Source organism: Peromyscus eremicus, chromosome 9, assembly GCF_949786415.1.
Source record: "Peromyscus eremicus chromosome 9, PerEre_H2_v1, whole genome shotgun sequence".
Classification (NCBI taxonomy): domain Eukaryota; kingdom Metazoa; phylum Chordata; class Mammalia; order Rodentia; family Cricetidae; genus Peromyscus; species Peromyscus eremicus.
The window spans coordinates 58151335-58177677 of NC_081425.1; the positions used below are offsets into that span (position 1 = coordinate 58151335).

General features: G+C 46.7%; 1 protein-coding gene across 1 annotated transcript in view; it reads right to left on the bottom strand.

The window, feature by feature from the left end:
• LOC131919323 (XK-related protein 6) overlaps nt 1-26343 on the bottom strand; it is an 83165-nt gene that overhangs the window by 50215 nt on the left and 6607 nt on the right. Inside the window, exon 2 of the mRNA XM_059273492.1 lies at nt 12534-12618. The gene's annotated coding sequence lies outside the window, so the exon portion shown is untranslated. The remainder of the gene's footprint in view (nt 1-12533; nt 12619-26343) is intronic.

A 26343-nucleotide genomic window follows, 5' to 3' on the forward strand; every position in this document is an offset into this window, starting at 1 on the left:
AACTGATGTGGGAAGACTTAGCCCACTGTGGGTGGCACCATTCCCTGGGCAGAGGTTCTGAACTGTATAAGAGTGAAGAGATGAAGCTGAGCGCAAGCAAGTGAACATGCATGCATTCACTTCTCTCTGTTCTTGCCTTGGATTGATGTGACTAGCTGTCTCTGCCTCCTGCTGCTGCGATTTCCCCCACAGTGACGGACTATACCTGGAATTATGAGCTAAAATAAGTCCTCTCTTCCAGAAGTTGGTTTCATCAGAGTATCTCATCACAGAAATGAAACTAGAGCATCCATTTTAAGCCTTCTTTCTCAGTTCTGAGAAATCCAGGGGGCTCCCTGTGTTCTGACAAGGGTGCCAGCCTGTTGAGTGTGGCTCTCGTCTGTGCATATTGCCAAGTCTGCACCTGTGGGGAGGCTGGAGCTGTGGAGGTCACAGACTAACCAGTCTGGGGTACAGCCTAGGGGCAGCTGTTTCGCTGTGGCCGTGGATGCCTATCACAATGCTGGGCACACACATAGCCATATTGAACAAGGAACTCAGATAGGGACCAGACTGTTCACGGTCACCCTACACAGTAAGTTCAGGCAAGCAAGGCCCTGTGGAATCAGTTCTCTGTTCCCCTTTCCAGGAGGAAAAGGTAGATGGCACACAGCTCCCCGGAGACTTGGGGAATGGGGCCTGGTGCCTGGAAGCTCGGGTTTCCTTCTTCTGGCAGCTGCAGGGCAACAGAAGGCTGTCTGTCTGACAGCTTTACTCCGTTCACTCTTCCTCTGCACTGAATGCAAAGGCGAGAGCTCCCGAGCAGATGTTCGTCCCTGCTTCCGTCACCACCAAAAGATGCTGGGGACGCAACTGATCTGTGCCCAGGCCAAGTACTTCCAACTTCCTCACTGCTTCTGCCTCACACAAGATCGGGACACCAGGTCCCCCAGGAAACAGACAAGGGTTTTCAGCATCCCCAGGTTCCAAGCTCCTCTTGGTTCCCAACTCACTCCCAGCCCAGGCTTTGGGAACCTCTGGGGTACTCTCAAACCTCAGGTACATCTGAGTTACTAAGGTTCAGGGGAGGCTTGCAAAAGAGATGGCGGGGCTCCACTCCCAGAGTGTCTGGGGTGAGGCCCAATATTTTTGCATTTGAAATGAGCTCCCAAATGAAATGATGCTCAAGGAACCCCTGCTATAACCTCACCACTCTATGCACGGTATTGGCACTGTATTGACACTGTATTGGTACCGGCTGCATCAGTACCACCTAGAAGATGAATTAGCGATCACAGTTCTGAGGTTCTGCCCTCAGACCTCCAGGACCAACTCTGTGGGTGGGATCAGAGAACATTGGTTTCTGTGAGTGCTCTAGGATATTCTGGTACACACTTCACTAGAGAAGGCCTTAACACCTCTTGGAGTCCACTGGGGGAGCACTCGGGATGCTGAGACAGCCTTCAACCATGGAGACTGAGACTAGAGCTTGGTTGTTCCTGGGGCTCCCCAGATAATAAACATGTGCAGTTACACCAGTGCACTGCTGCCCGGACGTCTGCCATCGCTTCAGTTCTTGGGGATGGTGGATTCAAGTGAACCAAGCTGAGAAATGTATTCCCACCTTCATCCTCCAGTGACCAGCTGAGGCTCGCCCTCCCCCGCTTATGCTGTGGGTTGAAAGGCAGGAAATGCCAGCTTCACTCAGGCCACACATGGACTCTTACTGGTCTGTGTGGCTGCTTGTGGGATGGAACAAGAGGGAAACGTTCATTCCAGCAAAAGGTGAAGTGAAGGAGAAGTGAAGCCCCTAGCTCTCCTGTGGGACAGTAAGCCATAGGGTGCTGGAATGCCGGACTTCAGTTCCACCGAAGTGGCTTGGTGGCTTCCTTATTCCTAAGCCAGCTCTCTGCTCATTTTCCTGCTCCCTTTGTCCCTCTGTGTGTCCAAACTCCCTAGGAGAGTTTTGATTTTGTTTCTCTAAAGTAGGGCTAGGGAAACAGCTCTGTTGGTGAAGTGCTCACTGCACAAGCATGCCACCTAAGCTGGGTCCTCAGCACCCACACAAAAGCTGGGCATTGAGACGTTCCCTTGTTCTCCCAGCTCTGGGAAGGTGAAGACAGGCAAATCCGAGGCTTGCTGAGCCAGCCGAGCCAAATCGGTGAGTCCCAGGCGGTGAGAGACACAGTCTCAAAAAAATAAGGTAGACAACAACTGAAGAAGACACTTGGGGTTGTCCTCTGGTTTCCACACTTGCATACACATATCCACACATATCCTCCCTCACCCACATCGACACACGATGATACCTGCACACACCACATATACACAGAACAGCAGCAATATTAATAATAAATATTTATTTATTATTGTTAAAGAATAAATATTTATTATTTGGTATCAATTTATTGTTTAATAATAATCCACTTATTATTATTTAATAATAAATATTTTACAATTATTATTATTATTTCTCCAACGCTGATGAGGTCTGCTTGAGAACAGAAGGCATGGGTCCCCCCATTCACTGGAGGGCTGAGGTGACCCAAGTGGTGTGGGTACAGCAGGCACTCACCGCCAAGCATGCACTCCACAGAGGTGGCCATTCCTTCCCCATTGGTTTTATTCAGTTACGCTACTGCCCCACAAAAAGCAGCATGGCCACCAATCTAAGAATGTCCCCCTAAAGGATCAGTCATACTCAAGATCACAGAACTAATGAGGTGTTTCTGTCATCAAATATGGGCCTTTCCATCCCCAGGAGCTCCCGTCCGGCTATAACTCTCTTACAGAGCAGGCTCCCCACCTGTTATGCTGACTAGCAGGCCACAAATGTTCAGGCAAGCACACTGTTTCACAATCCGAGAACCCAAGAAAGCACCCAGTAGCAAAGTCTAGAGGCCATGGCAGCCTGGGGAACCCCAGGACCACTCTGCCCTGTGGTAGGCAGCTGGAGAGCATCTGTGCAGAAGAGCTTGGGATTCTCTTATTCCAGGACAGCCATCCAGGAATGCAACCAGACTGACAGCAAGTCATGGAGGTGCTGAGTTCCCATCACTGGACAGTCTGGAATGAGACTAAATTACAACCTTGGTGTGACTCAGAATGGGTGACAGCTGATACTGCCCCTGCACCCGTAGATCAGCCGGAAGTCTCCAGCAACCTACAGCTGAGCCCTGCATGGTTGGCTGAATGGAGTTTTGTCACCACACTCACTGGGTGTGTGAGTCCTCAAGTCGCTCCTCAGGGGCAGGAACGGAGGATGACTCTAGTCTGAAGACAGTGTCAGGTCATACAGAAGCAAAGCACATCAAGTGAGGGAATTACCGAGCTGCGGTGAATATGGTTAAGAGCACTTGCCTCCCAGGACTAGGTGGTTAATTCTGGGTAAATGGCAGGTGTTTTTGCAGCCAGTGGTGGCAATACAGGCAGAGATTACAGAATACAGTGTATCGCTCCACCACATGGCCCTCCAACCTTTGGATTCTCACCCTTTGATAAAGATCACAAATCAGAATGGCCTACGTGGCCTAGCCACCTTTCATTCCAGTAGTAGGGGTGATGACTGGAAAGGGTCTGGCTCTAGCTCCTATGTACCCCTCCAAGTCCTAGTGACACCCAGGGGCAAGCTAGCCCACCCCTGTGACTATTATCTAAACTCTAAATTGCCACCATTCAGAACACTTACAGGAGAGAATGGATTTATTGCCTGATATGCATATTTAATGACTTTCAAAGATAGTTCATAAATATACCATGCAATTTATTGGTATTTAATGTTATCCCTTAATGAATAATTTTTAAGCCATTCAACACTGGCCAATTTGGAAAACTTAATAGAACATTCAATAACTCTTGTCAAGACTTAATAAATTCCCATGGATTTCTACATCTTGGGACAAGCACTCCATTTAAAACAAATTGAATAATACATGTGATATGGGGGAGGGGGAATAATTTATTGAGGGCTGGTTTAATGGGAACAGGTGTATTCTAGGTATAATCTTCTCTTTTTTTAAGTATATGTGTTGTAGTCATGTGGGTATGTAGGCACGTACATCCATGTTCTAGCATGTGGAGCACAGAAAAGAGCGTTAGGTGTCCTGCTCTTTCATTCACCTTATTCCCTTGAGACAGAGTCTCTCACTGAACCTGAAACTGCCAATTCAGTTGGGTTTTTCCCGAGATCCACCTGTGTCTGCCTACTCCACAATGCTGGGATTATTCGGCTATGGTTGTGCTCAGCTTTTATGTGGATGCTGGGAATTCAAACTTGGGTCATCATGCTTGTGAAAAAAAAAGCATTATTACCCAGAGCCATCTCTCCAGCCCCCAACTTGGGATTATTAGGGTTTCTGAAGCACTCTCCTCCGGAGGGGGGACGATGGAGAGGAAGATGGAGACAGAGGGGGAGATGGGGAGGGAGAGAGGGCGAGGAAGACAGAGAAAGAGTGAGAGTGAGAGCGAGAGCACAGTCACTCTCATGCTGGCTAAAGACAGCCTGGCTAGGTGCTTTAGTCTCTGATCTGACCTACAGGCTTCAGCCCAGTCCTGGACCCTCCTATCCTTCGGGGTCCCTGCCCCGCCCTCTCTCTGACCCCTCCCCTTCCCTCCTCTCTGTCCCCGCCCTCTGCCTTCCCTGCCCCGCCCTCTCTCTGACCCCTCCCCTTCCCTCCTCTCTGTCCCCGCCCTCTGCCTTCCCTGCCCCGCCCTTTCTCTGACCCCTCCCCTTCCCTCCTCTCTGTCCCCGCCCTCTGCCTTCCCTGCCCCGCCCTTTCTCTGACCCCTCCCCTTCCCTCCTCTCTGTCCCTGCCCTCTGCCTTCCCTGCCCTGGTTCTCCGCTTTGCCCAAGGTGCTTGCCCTCAGCTTTCACCACTGTCTTGCACAAGAGGCTGACACATGGCCTTGCCCTAGGTCACTCTTCTGCCATGGGCAAGATGATCAACTTAGCTCAACATTCTGGGTCCCCTGAACCCCATCCTGCTCCCTTTTCAGCCACAGCCTGGTACAATCCCACAAGCTGGGGCACTGCTTCACAAGTGGCTCACTGCCAAGGTCACATCCCTATCTGGCCTCCCATCCCCACTTCCCCGATAGTCCAACTTTTCCGATGAAAGCCCTGCTTGACTTGGGGCCCAGCCCCCACCTCTTTGGCACCCTCCTCTGCTCTCCCACTGGAAAAGCCCTCACCTTGCCTATGGGGCTCCTGGGGTCTCAGGGTCCAGCCTGCTCCACCCCACTCTCTGCCCTTTGAGCTTATATTCCTGCAGGGCCTTCTGAAGCTCTATGCATATTTGCTAAAAGAACGCAGGCTCCTCTGTCTTGGCTGGGCATCACTGGTGTCTTGCAACACAGATGTATGGGCCCCAGTGGCCTTCTGTCTACTTACCCTAGAGGCAGGTGGAGAATCCCTGGAGCCCTGGCCAACCCCAAGAGGCTAGGAGGCAGCTCGTTTTCACCTCAGAGCAATCCCTTTAGCCACGGACCTTTCAAAACATCACTCCTTCTTGCCACATTGGCAACCAAGAGAGGTGGGGAAGGCACTACCTGTCTGAGACACTCCCTTCCAGGGAAGAGGAACTGAGCAGCCCACCTCCTTCTCATCTTCATCTGCAGAGCCCGGGGGTTGTCCAGGACCGAGGACTGGGACACGGAGCCCTTTCGCTAGCTGCTACAGGTCCTTTGCATGCAGACTTTGAACATGTACCCTGTGCCCCTGGAAGGAAGGTGCAGAGCTGCTGGCCCCGGCTACGGCTCAGGCCAAGGACTTTCCAAGGCCTGGAGACTTTATTCCTCTCGGTGTTTCCTTGGACTTTAGGATGACCACTGTAGTGATCCTGGGGAAGCTCTGCTAGGCTCATCCACCCCACTTAAGCCTGCTGCTGAGGTCTGCCACCATCCATCCTGGATCCTACCAGGTCCCAGACAGGTATCTCTGACCCAAGACTCCATGCAAGGAGCTTGCAAGAAGAGAAGCACAGAGAGGGAACAGCCTCTGCAGAACTAGAAACGGTCGAGCTGGGTGCTGAGCGTGAGGCCACAGGATGGGAGAGACTGCTTTCTCTCACTCAGTGCCAGCTAGGTCCAGATGGTTCCATACATGAGGAAGAGCAAGGGTCAGCCACTTACTTGGAAACTCAGAGGCGGCAAAGTGCGCCAACTCCCACTGGCATGTGCACGGATAGTTGTGGATCTGAGTGCACAGACAGGGAACTGCTAGGTTCTCTGAGAATGGAGTTAGCAACAGTTCCTAGCGCAGGGCTAGTAAACCAATAGGCCATGTGGTTTGGGGCCTTCCTTGTTCCAGGTGAGGCCTGCGGTGACCTGAAGCAGAGGCACAGAACACTGCGGAGGAAACATTTCCAACATGAGGTTGGTTGGTGTGGCAGTGACAGATCGGGAGGGCAAGGATGATGAGATGTGGAAGAGGATTGGGGGTTTCCAGGAAGCCTTTGGGACCCCCGTTGGTAGTGGGATTGGAAGGAAGCAGTTTAAAAAAGATAATCCCCTATCTGTAAATCTCTGAATGACCCAAACCCAAACATTAATACTAGAAAGAGAAAAGGCCCACAGGACTAGAGTGAACCCCTGAAATTCAGCCACTGCCATGCACTTGCCATAAAACTAAACAGAATTCCCTTTACAGGTAAGCAAGCAGCGACACCCAGCTTCCTCTCACAGCTTGTTGTAGCTGCTGACCACACTGTCCCTGCAATTTCTTCCGTGTAACTAAGGCAACCCTTCACACTCTGACTTAGCATCTTTCTGTGATTATTAGTCTTTCTCCAGTGGAAGTATCACTTTGTGGTCAATAACAGGACCTATCACTAGGTTGAGATGTGGTACCTCCAACCCACACCACAGAAACACAGCAAATATTTTAAGACTGTCAAGAATTCCAAAGGCTATTGGCTCCTAGAGTGAGGCACCTGACATCCAAACTGAGGACTGAGGCCACTGCTAAACCTCAAGTGGAGGGTAATCTCAGGGCAAGGGCTTCAACCAGAACACCTGCTCAGGCCACCTCAACCCCTGAACAAGGACCCTCCCTTGGGTTCTGCTTTGAAGGCTAATGCTGGACAGCACAGCCACACTGTATGGAATCTCCAGCCGGGCTGCGCTCTGATTCCCCCAACCGAAAACCATTTCCAAGAAAGCAAAGGAAATGCTTAGTTTCCCAAGAAAGAAGGAAATCTGGGGCAATTTCCTGTGTCCTAATTTTCTCGTCTAAGATATAATAATATAAAGCAGCCCACAGTGACAGGCACATTAATTTTTCGGGACTTCGGGTGTCACCTTCGTAAAAAGGAGAAAGAGCAGCATTCTTGAAAGCCCCTTCTCCCACTTTGTCACACCCTGGGGCTTCTCCCTGAACTCACACATGGTCCTTAGGTTTATGGTCAGCCTTTCCAAGGCTGAGCAGGCACCTGAGTGGCCCTGTTGTGGCTGAGGGGAAATGGACAGACGTTCTCATTATGGATATTGGTGTAAAAGCCATGATGTAGGGGACATCTTGATGGAGCCAGCTTGTTTCATGGGGAAAGTATTTGAACTGAGGTCCAGAAAAGAATCAAAAGCAGATGATGTCTAGATTTTGTCCCTGACATATCTCAGGCTTCACATGTGGTGACCCAAGCCTGCACCCTGACACATCTCAGACATCACATATGGTGACCCAGCCTGCTGCATCCTTGCTGATAAGACAGCCAAAGGAAGGCACAGGCTGGCATGATGGAGCAGACTCAGGGGAGGCCCGGCTTCAGGTCTAGGGGGTTGCGCTGGGATGAGGTGGGTGCCACTGGTCCCAGGGGACCCCTGTTTCTGCTCTTTCCTAGCAGTGTGGAGTTTATCTGTTCCATAGGGGTCTGTCTTAGTTACTTTTCTATTGCTGTGATAAGATACTGTGACAAAAGCAACTTATAAAAGAAAGCATTTAATTTGCCTTACCGTTTCAGAGGGTTAGAGTCCGTGACACAGGGTGAAGTCGTGGTGGCAGGCAGCTGGAGCAGCTACTGAGAGCTCACATCTCACAAACAGGAGGCAGAGAGCACATTGAGAATGATAAAAATCCTTAGAAACCTCAAGCCTGCCTCCAGTGGCACACCTTCCTCAACAAGGACACACCTCCTACTCCTTCCCAAAGAGTTCCACCAACTGGGGAGCAAGTATTCAAACAGATGGGGGACATTCAAAACTCCACAAGGGTCCTACCAGCCAGCTTACAAGGTTGTAGTTCATGAAAGATAAACAAGAAAATGTCCCCCAGCTGATAGTGTTCCACATGAGCTGGCGGTGTTGATTGGGGGTAGGAAAACCTGCCTAGCATGCAAAAGGTTGTGCTTGTGATTCCCCAGAAAAGTGTCCTGCAATTGTGAACTTCAGGATGGATCCAGGAATAAAAATAATGAAGTAAAATAAATGTAGAGAAATCATAAGGGCAGAAATGATATTGATAAAAATCAATGAGTCAACAAACTTAAAAACAAATAATTGATCAATAAACTCAAGATTTCTGTTCTTGTGGGGAAAATAAAATGAATTACTACGCATATCCATGAAAAAACGAAAAAAGGCATAATGCTCACACGCACGCATGTGCACGCATGCACGCGCGCGCGCGCACACACACACACACACAAAGAAATAGCAGGCCAAGTATGGGGTCACATGCCTGCCTGTGTCAGTGTGTCAGTATCAGGAAGCAGAGGCAAGGAGTTCAAGGCCAGCTGGATTGTATAACAAGACCCTATGGAAGACAGGAGGGAAGAAGTGAAGAGAGAGAGAGTGAAGGGAAGGAGGGAGTGGAGGGAGGGAGTGAAGGGAGGGAGGGAGGAAAACAGAGGAAGAGAGGGAGGGTGAGGGAAGAGAGGGGAAGAAAGACAATGGCAGACATCACTACAAGAACCCAGGAAGAGTTATTTATTTCATTCTATGTGGCTAATTCAGTGAACCTAATTGAACTGAAATACAGAAAATTATGGATTCCCAGAGCCAAGCTCTGGAAAGAAGTAAAGAGAACAATTATGGAGGAAATCGTTTCAGAGCTAACCTTGCTGAAAAAACTGGGTCAAGTTTTAAAAATTATTATTTCTCTGTGTGTATATGGTTGCATGGGTGCATATGCGTATGTGTGAGGTGAGTGTGGAGACCAGTTGTGGGTGTCACTTCTCAGGAACCTGCTGCCTAGTTTATTGAGACAGGGTCTTTTATGAGCCTTAAGTTCCTGATTTGCTAGGCCAGGGAGCCCCAGGGATCTTGTCTCCACCTCCCCAGTGTGGTGGTATTGTGTTCCCCAAAATATTGTGCATGCTAATAAACTTATCTGGGTCAGAGAAGAAAACAGCCACAATATTAAACATAGAGGATAAGCAGTGGTAGCACACGCCTTTAATCCTAGCATTCCAGAGGCAGAAACCCATGTGTTCAAGGATACAGCCAAGCATGGTGACTCACGCCTTTAATCCTAGAAAGCAAGCCTTTAATCCCAGGGAGTGATGGCAGAAAGCAGAAAGGCATATAAGGCGTGAGGACCAGAAACTAGAAGCATTTGCCTGGTTAAGCTCTTAGGCTTTTGAGCAGCAGTTCAGCTGAGATCCATTCTGGATGAGGACACAGAAGCTTCCAGTCTGAGGAAACAGGATCCGCTGAGGAACTGGCGAGGTGAGGTAGCTGTGGCTTGTTCTGCTTCTCTGATCTTCCAGCATTCACCCCAATAACTAGCCTCAGGTTTGATTTTATTAATAAGAACTTTTAAGATTCCTGCTACACCCCAGGGCTGGGATTTTAAGCCGAAGCCATCACATCAGACCTTTTCCCAGTGGTCCTAGAGATCAAATACAGATCCTTATGCGTGTGTGGCGAACACTTGACCGAACTGTCTCCTCAGCCCGGCCGACTGGTTTTATGGAAAACTTGTAGCTCATCATTAAGCAACAGATGAGTGTGAAATCTATTTAGAATGTTCCAGAGCACGGGGAAGCAAGGAGCACTCACAGAGAAAGCCCTTCTGTGGAATTAGCATAACACTGGCAGCAAAGCCCACAGAGAGGAAACATAAATGAAAGCCAAGGCCAATCTTAGAAATATTATTGCAAAATGCTTCAATAAAACATTAGCAAACAGAAGCCAGCAGCAGAGCGAGAGAATGACACATCCTAGACAAATGAGTCATGAGTTCCACAAATACACGGATGCACGAGAAATCATTACCATAACTTTCCATATTAATGGATCCACAGAGAGAGATCACACAGTCATCACCGCAGACACTGAGAAGGCATCGTATAAGATGGGACGCCCCTTCCCAATCAAGAGGAAACTCCTGTTTTCATTTGAAAACATAATGGGATTCTTACGTAGATACAGAATCTCATGCCCACACAAACACCTGTCAACCTGTAAGGTCACAACAACCGGTCTATTTGGGAAACACTAGATATACCCCAATATATCTATTACCAACATAAATTTTTAGTATAGATCTGAAGATACTAACTGATTGAACTAAAACATGGGAAAAAATTGGAAAGGTGGAAAAATTAGGCAAATTTTCAGTTGGAAACTCCAGAGAATTGACTAATAGATGACTAACATGGTAGAGCAGAGGCTCTCAGCCTTCCTGATGCTGAGACCCTTTAATACAGTTCCTCATGCTGTGGTGACCCCCCCCAACATAAAATTATTGCGTTGCTACTTCGTAACTGTAATTTGCTACTGGTATGAATCGTAATGTAAATATCTGACATGCAGGATATCTGACATATCAAATGAAAAGTCACTAAAAAGTAACACAAAAGGAGATAGCTCAGTGAGTAAAAAGAGATTGCCTACAAGCGTAAGACCTGAATCTAATTCCCATGTTTAAAAAGTGGATGCAGGGGCATGTGCCTATCATCCCAGCACAAAGGAAGTCAGAGGACAAGAGCATCCTTGGGGTTTGCCGACCAGACAGTCTAGATGAATCGAGGTGCTCCAGGTTTAGTGTGAGACCACTTCTCAGAAAATAAGGTAGAGAGTGACTAAGGAAGATATCCAATGTCCATCTCTGGCCCTCAATTCACATATACAGACCTATGTGCACATACACATATATGCACCCTCACAAATACACACACACACACACACACACACACACACACACACACACACACATAAAGTAACATAAAAGAATCAAACACACAGAAATATACTCAGTCAGTCATGTGTAAGAAGGAAACATTAAAACTGTAGTCTGAGAATAATAGATTTAAGCAACAGAAACATGCCTCATGTTCTTAGCTAAGAAATCCCAGTACTTTAAGGATATACACTGTTTATGATTTAATTCACAAATTTAGCATGAACCCCACCAAATAAAAGCTAATGGCTTTTTGTTTAAATATATAGGCTGATCCTCAAATCCATAGAGAAAAATAAATAAGAATATTTAGGAAGTTTCTAGAATAAATAGGAGTAATAAAAGGAGATTACTATCAGATGATAAACTATTACAAGCCTACAGAATAATAAAACAGTGTAGTACTAATGTGTAAGATTTAGGTAGATGTACTGGCTAGACTGTAAAATGCAGAATTAGACTGCAAAGCACACAGGAACCCAGCAGATGACAAAGGCGGGCAGATCAACGGACTGTCTGATGGTGATAATAGCCCAGACCATCCGGCATTAGGAGAAATGAAGAGTAGATGCCTACTTTGTAATATATGCTAAGTAAATCTCAGATGCATGAAATATTTAAACATGAAATGAAATTAGCCCACAATGAGAGATCCCACAGGGGAATGTTTTTATACTTGTATTATGCCTTTCTTTATATAATGCTATATCTAGGGGGGAAAATGACCTACAACGGTAATTTTTATTGTTTTATTTATTTGCCTGTGTGTGTGTGTGTGTGTGTGTGTGTGTGTGTGTGTGTGTGTGTGTCTCGCAGTGCATATGTGAAGGTCAGAGGACAGCATGTGGGGTTGGGTTCTCTCCTTTCACCACGTGGATTCCAGGGATCAAGCCCTGGCCATCAGGTAACAAGTGTCTTTATCTGTTGAGCCATCTTGCCAGCCCAAAGTTGATCTTTTTAAAAACAGCATCCCATGGATCTCGGACTGGCCTCAAACTGATCCTCCTGCCTCTACCTTCCAAGTTCTGAGACTACAGGTGTATGCCTGGCATGAAATCCTGGGCTTCAGACCTGCTAGGCAAGCACTCTAGCATTCCACCAACTGAGCTATAGCTTCATATCTACAAACGTGATTTAAAAATCATTTCTTCATGAAAAAAAATACCATGAAACCAAGAACAACAACCAACAGGGGGAAAAAAAAACACCCACCAACCAAGCAAACAAACAAAAATGAAAGATGACGGAGCCCACTGTCTTTCCATTTCCTGTAAGCCTGGGAAGTTTTGCAAACATTTCTCCTACACAAAGGTAGAGGAATTCTAATCAGTGATAGAGTGTTTTGATAGGTTTTTTAAGGGGGAGAAAAGGCACAGAGATGTGTGTATGAGCAGGGAGTAGAGTGTGGTTAAGAAGCAAGGTTTAGACTTGGACGCACCTGGCTTTGAACTGCCGCTGTACGTGTCAGGGGAATGACCGTGGACAATACTCCTTTTCTTCTCACTCTACTTCAGTCTCCTTATCTATGAAGTAAGAACATTAAGATCTTTTTCATAGGTTTGTTGTAAGGCTGGAATAAGGCATTGTGAAGGTTTAACCGTGTGTGTCATATATCACAATCTAAACAATTCATGAGTACTGAATATGATGTTTATTTAACAGCTTCAGATCCTAAAGAGACTACTGGGAAGACATGAAGAGATGAATCCCTCCCTGCTACCATGCCCTGAAGAAGCACTTAGTGTCCGGAGTGTCTATGTCTCTTTATCTGTCACTGTGTCTCTCTGTCTTTGTGTCTCTGCCTGTCTGCCCCTCTCTCTCTCTCTCTCTCTCTCTCTCTCTCTCTCTCTCTCTCTCTCTCTCTCTCTCTCTCTCTCTCTGTGTGTGTGTGTGTGTGTATGTATGTATGCGTGTGTACCAATGGAGACCATAAAGGGGCATGGGATCCTTTGGATCTTTAATTACAGGCATTTGTGAGCCATACAATGTGGGTTCCAGGATTCAAACTCTAGTCCCCCCGATAAGTGCCTTTAGCCACATAGCTATCTCTAGAGACCCTTGTGGGGTTTTTTTTTTTTTTGAGACAGGGTCTCTCATTGACCTGGAACTTGCCAAGGAGGCTAGGCTAGCCAGCCAGTGAAGCACCAACGTCCCTTATCTCTGCCTCCTCAGTGCTGGGACCCAAGTGCATACCACACTTGGCTTTTGACTTGGATTCTGTCAGTTCCTATTATTGACTGAGATATCTCTTGAGTCCTGTACTGGGACTGGAGTGGTTTTTGTTTGTTTGTTTGGTTGGTTAGTTGGTTGGTTGGTTACTTTGGTTTTTTTTTTTTTGTTGTTGTTGTTGTTTTTGAGACAGGGTATCACTACATAGTCCTGGCTGGTATGGAACTCATGCCCAGATTGAGTCCAGGAACCCCCAAATGATGATGTTAACTGATCAGTCTTCTCAGTCTCTCTGCTGCTTATTCAATAGGATTACATATTAACAGTGGCATAAATAAGAGAGCCATGCTTCTTTCATGCCCAGATCCTGGCTCTCCTTGGCCATATCAAGCAAAACTTTACACTCAGCCCCCACAAACAATGGCTGCTCACATCTTCAACCTCTTTTCTTGATACAATGTTTTCTTGGTTATTCCTCTCTTACAATCTTCCCTTCTCTCCTACAGACTGCATCTGGCTCTGTTTTGCTTGCACTGACTTCTTCTGCCTATCCAGCACCAGGCACAAAGCAGATGCTCAATGAATCTTTGTTTTACCAACAAGTGAGTGAACAAACTCTGCAGCCCTCACCAAGAAGGGCCACCATTTTGTCTAGTGAATTCTAGTCTTCTCTAAAACCTTTTCCTTTTTGTTCTTTGGAAATTATCAGCAGACTTTATAGTCCTTAGGCACAGACACTGCTAAGAGACCGAGTTATTATAACCGAGGATGAAAAACCATGGATGCACCCAGAAATGAGAGCTGTGAGGTGCAAGACTGCAGATGCTCCATGATGTTCGTTCATATATGGGGAACAACCCCAGGCCTGATCTCCATGTGCCAGCATCTCATAGCCAAGGGAGATAATCTGTACCACAACTGCAGAAACTGACACAAACTTGGGCACCAAAGAATGAAAAGAGAGCTAAGAGTTGCTGGTCCCATTCTTCCTTACAGAGCATACCTTCAGAAAATAAAGACCCATTGACTGGGATTTGTTCTATACTCCCTGCAGAGTTAAGGTACAGATTTGCCCTTCTATCTAGTAGCACATGAAATGTATCCTGATAGCCAGAAGGCACAACATTCCAGTTGGCTCACAGCACCCTGGCTAGACACACAGAGGACTAGTTGACACTAACTGTGGGACTCAGTCCTGACACTAGAGGGAGCTACCTGGTATAGATTTACCCCTCCTCTATGCTGATGGTTGATGTGGGACGACATCCTCAGCCAGGCAAGGTGCACTGGAGGTGACACTCGAAGCTGAGTAATGCCTATAAGACATGATATCCAGGTGATCTCAGCTACTTGGAATGCCCAGTATTGTAACAGGAAAGAGTTACACATCACTTGCTTGGACTGAGGGAAAAGAGGAGGGAGATGCTGCCCAATGCTGACAGGTTGTACACAGGCTAACACTTTTCTAATAATTCCATTGATTGCCTGTGAGAAAACAAGGCATCTAGAGGGTCATCACACAATGGTTTCCAATAATATGCAACAGTTGATTGGATCAGGCTAGCCCCAAATTCTGAGCCCTATCAGACATGAGACCACAGATCCAGGTCTAAAAATCAAATTAATATCAGTGATTAAAAGGAGTAATGTGGGCCGGGCGGTGGTGGCGCACACCTTTAATCCCAGCACTCGGGAGGCAGAGCCAGGCGGATCTCTGTGAGTTCGAGGCCAGCCTGGGCTACCAAGTGAGTTCCAGGAAAGGCACAAAGCTACACAGAGAAACCCTGTCTCGAAAAACAAAAAAAAACAAAACAAACAAACAAAAAAAGGAGTAATGTGGAGTTCAAGATAAAAAATGAAATACCCACTCTTAACATAGCAGTGTGGCTCTAAGAAAGGGTTCAAGTCCCTACATACTACTCAAAGTAAGTGCACCATGAAGTTTTGAGCCTTTAAATTTGAGGCTTATCCATAAAATTTGGCTCATCTCAATATCTACTTCATAGAACTAGAGTTATAAAAATTAAATCAGATAATAATATATGTGAAATTTTTAATATGTAGTCATTGCTGTGTGTTCCAGCAAAAGTACTATGAATAATGTCATGACAATACACAGGGCAAGTGTGTGCAAACACACTGCCTTAGTCACCAATCATGTTCACTGTTTCCTGTGGCTGTGATAAAAAACCCTGACACAAACAATTTAAAGGGGGAACAGGTTTCTTTGGGTCCTGGTTTGACAGTACAGCCCATAGTGGCAGGGAAATTAAGGGCATCAGCTGGTCACATCACACCCATAATCAGGAAGCAGAGAGCTATGGATGCACACTGTTGGTGCTTTTCTCCATTTATACAGCCAGGATCCTAACCTGGAAATAGTACCACCCACAGTGGGTGGGTCTTCCTACTTAAAAATCTGATCCAGAAAATTCTCAACAGGTGTGCCGAGAAGCCAATCTCCCAGGTGATTCTGGATCATGCCAACTACTTTCAAAAACCAGCCCCTTATGAATGGGAAGTAGTCTTACAGATGCCATGTAAAGAAATGGTGGAAGCAGTCTGGTGTCATTGGACTGGGCTTTCTGAAGCAGGCTTGACTTGTTGGCATTTGGGTGATCAGAGTACACCTTTGTGGTCTGGTCATGTTAGTACCTTAGCATGTAAAAATCTACAGGAGCTGACCATGCTTTCCAGACAGTAGCATTCCTTGTCAAGCTCTGAGATCATGATACACCCCCACTACATAAAGAGTTTGCAGAAACAACAAATCTAGTATGTTACAACAAACAGAAACATTGTATGAGTGTTTGGATGAGTGGTGGTTATGCTTTTGAGGGGTCTTCAACGCAGAGGTTGCAAGAAAACACTCCAGCATAAAGGAATTGCAAGGGGCTTGAGAAAGTTTCTGCAGAGTAATTGGTGCCCTGCTTCCCTCTATCTGTTCTGGGTGTTTTTGGTTTTTTTTTTGGTATTTTTTTTATTTAATTTTTTTTCATTTTACATACCAACCACTGTTTCCCCTCGCCCACCCCACCCCTCAGAGGGGGTGAGGCCTCCCTTGGGTAGTCAACACCTGCTGGCATACCAAGTTGGGGCAGGACTAAGCTCCTCCCGCCTGCATCAAGGCTGAGTAAGGCATCCCATCATAGGGAATGGGTTCTAAAAAGCCAGTTCATGTACCCAGGATAGGTCCTGGTCCCATTGCCAGGGGCCCCACAAACAGATCAAGTCACACAACTGTCACCCACATTCTCTGAAAGGGCCTAGTTTGGTCCCGTGCAGGCTCCCCAGCTGTCAGTCCAGAGTCGGTGAGCTTCCACTAGCTAGGGTCAGCTGTCTCTCTGGTTTTTCCTATCAGGATCTTGACCCCCTTTGCTCCTATAACCCCTCCTCCCTCTCTTCAGCTGAACTCCAGGAGCTCCTTGATCTGACAGAATGTAGTAGCTGTCCACAGCCCCACTCCCCAGCTCAGGACTGAGTGAGGCACTGGCCGTGGTCCTGAAATTCCACTCCACGGGCACCATAGATTCTCTGAGGTGAAGATACGTGCTGACCATGCTTCTAAAATCCTGCTCTGGTCCACACAGTAGCTTTCTACGGTCACATGGACTGTGGCTCACACTGTCATCAGTGTTAAAATCTTTGCTCTGGGTGAGATCATTTACTCTTTGCTTTTGAAAGTCTAGTTAGTACTTCCTTGATCCTCTCTCTATGACTGGCCTGGGGACCATTCCCATTCAAAGGCAATTCAGAGAAGTTGATTCTGGATCAATATTGATTTGGATGTTAAGGTCTAAACAAGCTGTGCTCATGTTTTTGGGGTCCTCAGAATTGTCCAGAGTCTGAATCTATGGTGGACAACTAAAGTCAGCATAAACACACCACTCCAGGAAACATTCTACATAGAGAATGGCTCAAGTTCAGGCAGGGTTCCCTGTGCACTTGAGTGGGCAGTCAAGAGCACCTCAGACACAAACAAACCTGGAATCATGATTTCTAATTTAAATTTCATTGGAGGTGGAATTTCACAGTCTGCCTTCAGTAATTTGTCTTCATGCTCTATTTTGGACTTCCTTTCAGCTTTCTTTCCCCATTCTGGACAGGACAGCATTTTTTCTTGTTTGCTCCTAACCACACACCTAATCTGGAACTGGTTCAAACACCACTTCTCCAGTTTCGTTTCCAAATATACAAAATCTGTGGCTTAGTGGAAAAAAAATAAACTAGGAAAATAGAACTGGACAACTCCCATCTCTACTGAGACCCTGGTTTTTAATTTCCTGTCTATAAACAGGTGGTTAACAACGGATGTCCTAAGACAGCCATGTGACAGGTACAGCAGGAAACACAGAACTGGGCATGAATCCTGCCCACAGGCCTTCATGGTCTAAATATCAAGATCTGCACTCTGCAGGGAATGGAGATCTATAAATAGCAGAGATGACATCACCATCTTCCAGCCTGTTGCTGCTCAGTTGTCAATTATTTTTAACAGGGGTTACAAAAATTAATAGATGGTTGTAAAATCTATAGCATAATTTAACAATAAACCCACATATATTCTATCTTTCTGTCTGTCCATTCCTGTGTGACTCTCTCTCTCTCTCTCTCTCTCTCTCTCTCTCTCTCTCTCTCTCTCTCTCTCTCTCTCTCTCAGACACACACAACACACACACTGAGAGAGAGAGAGAGAGAGAGAGAGAGAGAGAGAGAGAGAGAGAGAGAGAGATTTAGTGCCAATAGATTTTAGAGGCTAATTGTTAGAATGGAAAATCCACGAATCTGAAAATCCATGGATCTAAAATCCACCCCCTGATTCAGTCAAAACCCTTATCTTTATCAATTCCTTAACAAGTTATCCATGCAGAGGGACATGGAAACAATGTCTGGGGTGTCTGTATGCAAGGTAAAATTGTACCAGAGAAAATCAGGGTTTGACCTTGAACCAACATCAGCCTGTGGGGCTTTAAGTGAACCTCATACATCAAAGGCATTGCAGTCCCTCCTGTTCCATCATAGAGAGAGAGAGACGTGAGTAAACACCAGGAGAATGGATCTGGATCTAGAAACCCCCATTTGCCATTAACCTTGAACAAATCCCTTGACCTCCTCCATCCTGCCACCGTGAAGTGACGGTGTACCACGCCAGTTCTGTATCTGTAGTGGAAGTCTAGGAGGGGACTCTTGCCACTGCAGCTGTGACACAGGAGATGGGGGAAGGGGCTGTCCTCCAGGGACCCCCAAGACACAGAAGAACATTACCAAATATATCCTCATGATTTTTATTAAGTTTCTGATGGAGCAAAAACCAACCCCCACGCCAACCCAAGGTGACAAACCACCTCGGAAGGTCCCAGAACAGCAGCATTTCCCAGGGACTGAAGGTTCTTTCCGTGTCTTGGGAAAATAAGCCTGTGAGCTCTGCTGTAAATAACAAGGAAAGGGAAGAAGGGCCTGGGAAACGGAGGCACTGGTATTTTTCCGTGTACGTGTGTGTGTGTCTTCATTTATAGAAATAGCGATGGAAATGGAATGGGGGATGCTCGCTATTTTAAGGACAAGCTCCAGTAGTAAAGTCATCTCCCAAGTGACGCCGCTTACTGGCCGTGTGCCCTTGCATCCAGGAGAGGCTGTGCTGCTTCTTATTCAAGTCACATCCAGTGCTTCTTACCGATCCATCCGTCTTAATCAGCACCTACCACTTGCAGCAGCAGCCGGGCAACCAGGAAGCCAGGGGACAGGGATGTGAGGGCAGTGGCGAGAGGTGACGTCATGGGAGGGAGGAAAGAAAGATGGGTGAGAGAGAGAGAGAGCTGGCAAGGATAGGAGGGGAAGGCAGGAAGCCAGCCATACTACACTCCTGGGCACCTCCTCCATCTGCAAGATGCTCTCAGTCAGGTGGCTGGTTGGTTGGTGAGCCGGCATAGGGCATGCGTTCTTAGAGAGATCATGATGGCGTGCTCCGTGATGCCGAGATCAGGGACCCTGCACCTAAGGCTACTGTGCAGGGAGCATAGGGTGGGTGTAGCAAGATGAAAAACAGTGGCTGCCTTCTGAGTCCCCTCTCTGCTCTGCTCCTGAACTCCTGCTTCAGCCTTGTCCCTTTCCTGTCATTCAGCAATGCTAGCCCCAAGCACACTGGACTCCTGACCTACTCATACCACCATATGCTCTTCTAGAACTTGTCTCTATGAGTTTCAATGACCCAACAGCCCAGCTTTTTCAGAGGGGTCTGTGGCTACCTGCCTCTCTGGTGTTCAGTTACAGAGAATCACATGCAGCCTCAGCCACTGATGGAGATTTCCAGAGTGAATCTTGCAGCTGCTGAGTCCAGTTCAGCAAAGCCTCAGTCATCCATACCACAGGTTCTAGAAACTACTACACATTTGATTCATCTGACATCACTAGAAATCACACGCCCTTGGCTGGGACCTGAATACCCAGTTGACCCATGGGTGTATATTTCCAATTCCTTGCTCACGCTCACATGCAAAGCACTCACATCTGTGCCATGTGGTCATATGACAGGGGGTGGGCACTAAGAACCAAACCCTTAGATCCCCAATTTAAATCAATCCTGATTCAGACACTGTCAGTTTGAGATGGCACTTCACCTCAAGGGACAACCCCTGCAGAACCAGTCCCCAAGCTGGTCTGGTTTCCTCTCCTGCAGAATGACTCAGTTGCATCTTCTGCAATCTGATGCTCTCATATGATTCAGGAGGATTGGAGCTTGAAGTCAGTGGGGTCTGGCCATCTCAGAATCCAGGGCTAGAGGAGTAACTGCAGGAAAATTTTTGGTCAGAGAAATGTGGAAGAGGCTCTGTTTGGTGACTGACTCATGCCTGACCTCCACCAGGTCCCACCTGCCCCAAGACTGAAAACAGGAACTGGCTCTATGATCAAGAACTCTGAGAGCGTTTCATGCCCCCTTTCCCTGCCTGTGCCGAGGTTCAGAAGCTGGTGGCCATCAAGTGCCTGCCTTCACTCATACCTGGAGGGCTCTGCTAAACCAGCAGGATGGCCACAGAAGGGAAACCACCCCATCTACAGATGAGGAGTCTCAATTCACTGAACTAATAGGTATGAGAATCCAAATAAAGACTTGCCTGATTCCAAAGCTCCTGACTCCTCCCCCTTTCAGCCCAGGGAAGGGACACAATAGCAGAAAGAGTGTAGACACATAAAAGATATCACCCAGCTAATGCTACTTCACACATATGATGTGTACACAGAGACTAAAGGTCAGCCTCAGGTGACCTTAAGAGTCATCTACCTTGTCTTTGAGATATGGTCTTTCACTGGACCCCCAGGCTTGCTGATAACACTAGGCTAGTAAGGCTAGTAGCCCCCAGGTATCAGCTTATCTCTACTTCTCAAGCACTAGGATTACAAGTGCATGCTACCACACCCTTTCTTTGTTTTATTTACATGAGTTCTGGGGGTCAAACTCAAGTCTTCATTCTTGTGTGACAAGTACTTTACTAATGGAGACATATCCGCCTCTCCAAGTTGCTCATATCTTGAAGTCCCAGGAAAGTAGCTAGGACTACAACACCATCTCAGCCCACCCCTCACCTAACATCTACCTTCTAAGTGGTCCTCTCTTGAGTGAGTCCTAGACCTACCCCAGCTTCTGCCTCTGGAGAGTGCTGGTATTTAGGGAGCTGCATGGGACTATCAGTAGCAGTGAGAAGAGATCTGTTTCCATCACCAGGACTACATTAAGTAGAGCCAGGAGTACATCTCTTTATTCCCTCCTCAAGCCTCATATGGGTCTGAGACTCTCATAAAAAATGACTTTTATCCAAGCCTAGATGCTGGACAGTGACTGAACCAAATGCAACAGGGCTGGCTGGGCACTAGAAGTAGGAAAGATGATCCATATGCCTGCTAAACATTAAGAATTGTCTATAGATATTATCCCCATATGTTCCCTGGGGCAATAGTGGCATGAAGATTATGGGGATAACCAATCACTTTCTGATTGGATCTGAAGTCTGATTCACAAGAGGTAATTCATAATTGGTATTGTAAACCTGGTTAAAAAAAAAAAAAGACATGGCTGGAGAGGTCACAGACCCTAGCAGAGACCCTAGCAAAGAACCATGGTTGTTTTACTAAATGGATTTATCATCAAATTGTCTTCTAAATGTTAATGTTTATATCCTCAGGCTAATGCTGCTCTCAACCTTGACCAGTAAAACTTCTTCTGCAGTGAGCAGCAGTTAATGTAGAGACTTATACCTGATCAGAATAACGAGAATAAGTGACTACCGAGTGCTCGTCTCTAAATGAGACATCTATATCAACCTCTACATGCAAGTCTAGGGGACATGATGAAAGAGGGGGGTGTAAGAGCTAAAAGATGGAGAGCAGTGAGGCTGTCCCGGACATGACATGGTGGTTGCACACATGAATTCACCGCAGCTTTTGTTACGTGCACGAGATCAAGTCAACAGGGTCAATCAGGTAGTGCTAATGAACTCAGCGCGTCACAAACAAAACAAGACAAAATGGAAGCGGACATGAAGGCAGCAGGCTGTGTTAGGGATGTCCAGCAGTTGGGGGGGGAAAGAAGATGGGGATGGAGGCGGCCAATTTACATGTGTATGATAGTGTCAAGGAATAAATAAAATTTAAAAATAGATTTTATAAAAAGAAGCTGGGGGTGATGGTGGTGCACACCTTTAGCCCCAGCACTTGAGAAACAGAGGCAGGCGGATCTCTGAGTTCAAGGCCAGCCTGGTCTACAGAGTGAGTTCCAGGACAGCCAGGGCTACACAGAGAAATCTTGTCTTGAAAAACAAAACAAAATAGATGTGTTCCCTAAAGGTCAGCTCTGTCAGAAAGTCTCTCTCCTCCTGTGCTGGGCTCCGGGCACCACCTGGTGGCATTGGGAACAAGACCCGCTGACTAGAATGTGAACGTGATTCAACAGTCTGATGGAGTGTTTGCAGGTTCCTGATCCACAAACGTCACACGTATCCTTCCAAAATTCATGTGTGAAACCCTCACCCACAAGATAACAGTATCATAAGTGGAGACTAGGTAGTAATTAAATCCTAAGGATGGAGCCCTTACAGGTAGGGTTCGTGCCCTTACAGAATACCCCACAGAGCTCCTTTGCCCCCTGCCATGTGAAGAAAAAACAAAACCATGTCTGTCTAGAAGCCAGGAAGCAGGCTCTCACCAGACGCTGCATCTGCCAGCACCTTGACCTTGTACTTCTCAGATTCCAAAACTAGAAAAAGGAAATGTCTGGTATTTATAAGCCAGTCAGCCTGTGGTATTTTATTACACACTATTCGGAAATTACTTACAAATCTCACGCCTTCTCCTTTGGATGCTTTTGCTGCCAGGTTTGGAAACTCTCTGGAAATACCTCTACTCTAGTGAATGCTATCTAGCTGTGGAGCAGGTACAGTAAGAGAGATGGAACCCAGTGGTCTTTATGTTCTCATAGGTCACCTCATCTTGGCTCTTGGCCAACTGATCTACATGATAAAGGGAGGCCAAGCCATATCCTCTCAGTTCTGTTTCATTTCTGCCACTGTGATGAAAATACCCTGACAAAAAGTAGCTCAGTGGGGAATGGGTTTATTTTAGCTCACAATCCCAGGTTACAGTCCATCATAGCAGGGAAGTCAAGGCTGCTTACATCCCAACTACTTACATCACATCCACAGTCAAGAGCTGAGAGAGTGCTTGTGTTCAGCTCGACTTCTCCACTCTACACAGCTCAGGGCCCTCTCTGCATAGGTACCATCCATGCCCAGAGGGACAGATGTTCCCCTAGCAGCTAATTATGACAATTCCCCCACGGACAAGCCTACAGAACACCACAATGGAGATGATCCCCCCTTGATAAACTTTTCTGGAGTGATTGTACGTTATATCAAGTTGACAACTAAAGCAAACTACCACACTTTCCATACCCCCTGGAAAAACTAAACTGGAATTCTATCCCACCGATCTACACAGATGGAGCGAGAAAATTTTAAAAAGCAATGACTAGAAAAATCACATTTCTTCCATAATCATTTTCTGTTATCATCTTCTCAAATCAATAGCATCTCTTATAGATATTGACTAAAATATTTCTCTATGGCTCTCTGTTATTACTTTCTAACAAGGGGCACTTACAGGGAAAACGGGCCATAGTCACCCTCAGCTGCCTCTCACTGGTGTCACTGGCCTTAGATGACACTTGGCTCCCTGTCAAGTGCCCACAGCATTATCTGACCACCCAGCTAATCTGAGCAGTAGCTCTGAGGTACTTTCCCACGTTCCCTCTGTTTACCTTTCACTCTTCACATGTAACTGGAGCTAGGTGAGAAAGAAGAGGCAGAATAAGAAGTGAATTTTCCCAATTACGGGGGAAACTCAGCAGAGACGTTTCTTTGCAAATTTCTTCTGTGAAAAGGAGAGAAACGCAGCCCTCCATTCACACTCTCTTAGCTTCCTGTCTCCCGCATCTACAGACAGTGTAAATTGGAGTGTGCATAGATTACGGTGTTGTCGTGCGAATACTCTTCTGCTCCATAGAAAAGGATTGGACTGGAGCTAGGGAAGTGGTTCATGGGCAGACTGGTTGCTACAGAAGCATAAAGACCTGGTGTGGATACCCAATGTAAGCCAGGCATGGTGGTGCACATCAGTGGACCTAGTGCTGGTCAGGGAAATCAAGGCGGAACTTGAGGGCTTGTAGGCAAAGAAGGCACTTGACATCAACTTCTGCATCTGCATGTGCACACACAGGGAAGCATACCTATACACACATGCATCACACACACACACACACACACACACACACACACACACACACACACTTTATTTTTAATAAGAGACTCTCATTAGGACAAGTAGAGGCCATAATCAGTGTCTACTTTTAAGTCTACTGTTCATTCCCCAATAATGAGACAGACAGCCATAGAGACACAGAGATAGACAGACATATACACACCTCACAGCCCTTCTAACTGCATGTGGTTTTTCTCTAGGAAGATACTCAATGTCCCTCATGTGTCTTTTCTCAGGTCATTCTGCCTGAAGGATGGCCATGGGCAGTGGCCCACTGGTAAAACATCTCTGAGGCAATGGGAAGCAAGTGGAATGAAGAACACAGGAGAGAGGTGCTGGGGGTGGAAATGAAAAGGTCTATTCCAGGGGGTGTAAGTGGCTGAGATCATGAAGAAGAGAAGCTAGATGAAGCATCCCTTCCCCATTAGTAAGCAACTACACCATGAACTCAAGAGGATACTCCGACAGGATTGAAACCGGAAAGGAATGACGGGACAGGGCTTCGAGTTGACTATGAAACAGTTGGATCAGAGTGCTTGGAGCACTGGACCCAGGATGCCTTCTGGAGATGAAGTGGCGCCTACTGAGGTCCTGATCCCACCTATATTTAACAGATGAGAAGGCTGTGTAGGAAGGGGTGAGACATGTATGCACAGCAAGAGGGTGATGGTCCAGCTCTGACATACGCAGTGCCCAAGTCCCAGGACCCACTAACACAGCTGGCCCTGCACCTGCCATTTCCAGGAAATCGTCCTCACAATCTAAGGAGAAGAGGAGGATTGGCCACACACATGCCCATGCTCGTACACCCATGCACACGCAGCCCCGGGTTGTCATTTTGAGCCTAATTGTTTTAGCACCAGCTGTCACATCTGTAGAATTCTTCTCTGGCACTGGTGACCTGCAAACTCTGGAATAATGAGGGTGTGTTTAAAAATAGCCCCAGTTCCTCGAATTCACCTCTCCTTCTCACCCGCCCTTCTCCATCTTACTGACAGGCTTGTTAAGAACTCCACTTCAAATTTATGAATATAAAGCCAAAAAATTTGATTCAGACTTATTAGGAGGGTATAGTGAAGTGGTGGACAAGGATAAGGCCAGGGATGAAGATTTGTCTCTGGGAGGCAGGCTGGGAGGCTGCAAGATGCCCCGCCTGAGACTTGGGGGTCCATTCTGCCCAGGTCTCCTACTGCATTGCTCATTTTCTCCATGACCCCAGGGCAGGCTCCATCTTCCCAGGTCCTCCTGGGAAGATGCACAACTACAGTCTGCCTTTCTAGCTTCTTGGAGCATGTTAGTAGGGGACAAGCCAACTCCATAGCTGGATATGGCCTCAGACTAGTGTGCTGGGGGTTCAACTCCTAAATACTCATAAGCCCTGATTTCTGGTCTAGGAACACACAAAGACTGTCCAGTACCGGATACTTCACATCCAGGAAACTGAAGAAACTCTGACATGTGCCCTTTTTTTTCTTCCTTCCTGTGCTCAGCGGCCATAGCCTTTAAATCCCCAAAATCGAGCTGTGATCTCCAAAGAGGCGACCACTGTCACAAGGAGCCACTGTGTTGGGGAAGAGATTTTCCCACACCACTGAGAAATTGGCGGGGAGCTAAAGCCAAACATTAAGGAAACAACTGTTACGCTTCACCTTTTCTAGGGAGATAGCGTGAGGGACATTCAAATATGATCATATTGTCTGACTGAGGAAAGTGTCACAATAAGGAATGAAGAGAAAAATGTTGGAAATGAATTGTATTTACAATATGTGCTCATTAATGTGAGTGAAAACACTGAAGTGAAATTAGATGAAATGTTGACAGATGGTTGGTAGGTAGAGAGCTCATTAGAGAGAATTTTCTCTGTATGTACGTATACCCTTTTATTTCTAGAACGAGAAGTGTGAGTGTGGGGGAGGGTGTGCATGCGAGCTTATGTGTGTGTGTGTGTGTGTGTTGTATACGTGTGTGTGTGTGTGTGCATGTGTGTGGAAGCCAGAGGTCAACACCAGATGCCTTCCTCTATTGTTTTACTGTTGTTGTTGAGGCACTGTTTCTAAATCTAGGGCTTGTCAAGTGGCTAGGCTGGGTGGCCAGCAGACCACCGGGACCTGCTTGTCTTCACTGCTCCTTCCCAAGGCGCTGAGGTCAAAGTGCACATCAGGACACTCACCTTTTTATTTGAGCACTAGGGAAGTGAACTCAGGCCCCTGTGCTCACACAACATATAAGCTGCTTTTCTCACGGCTCAGATGGAGCATGTGACAGGAAGCAAT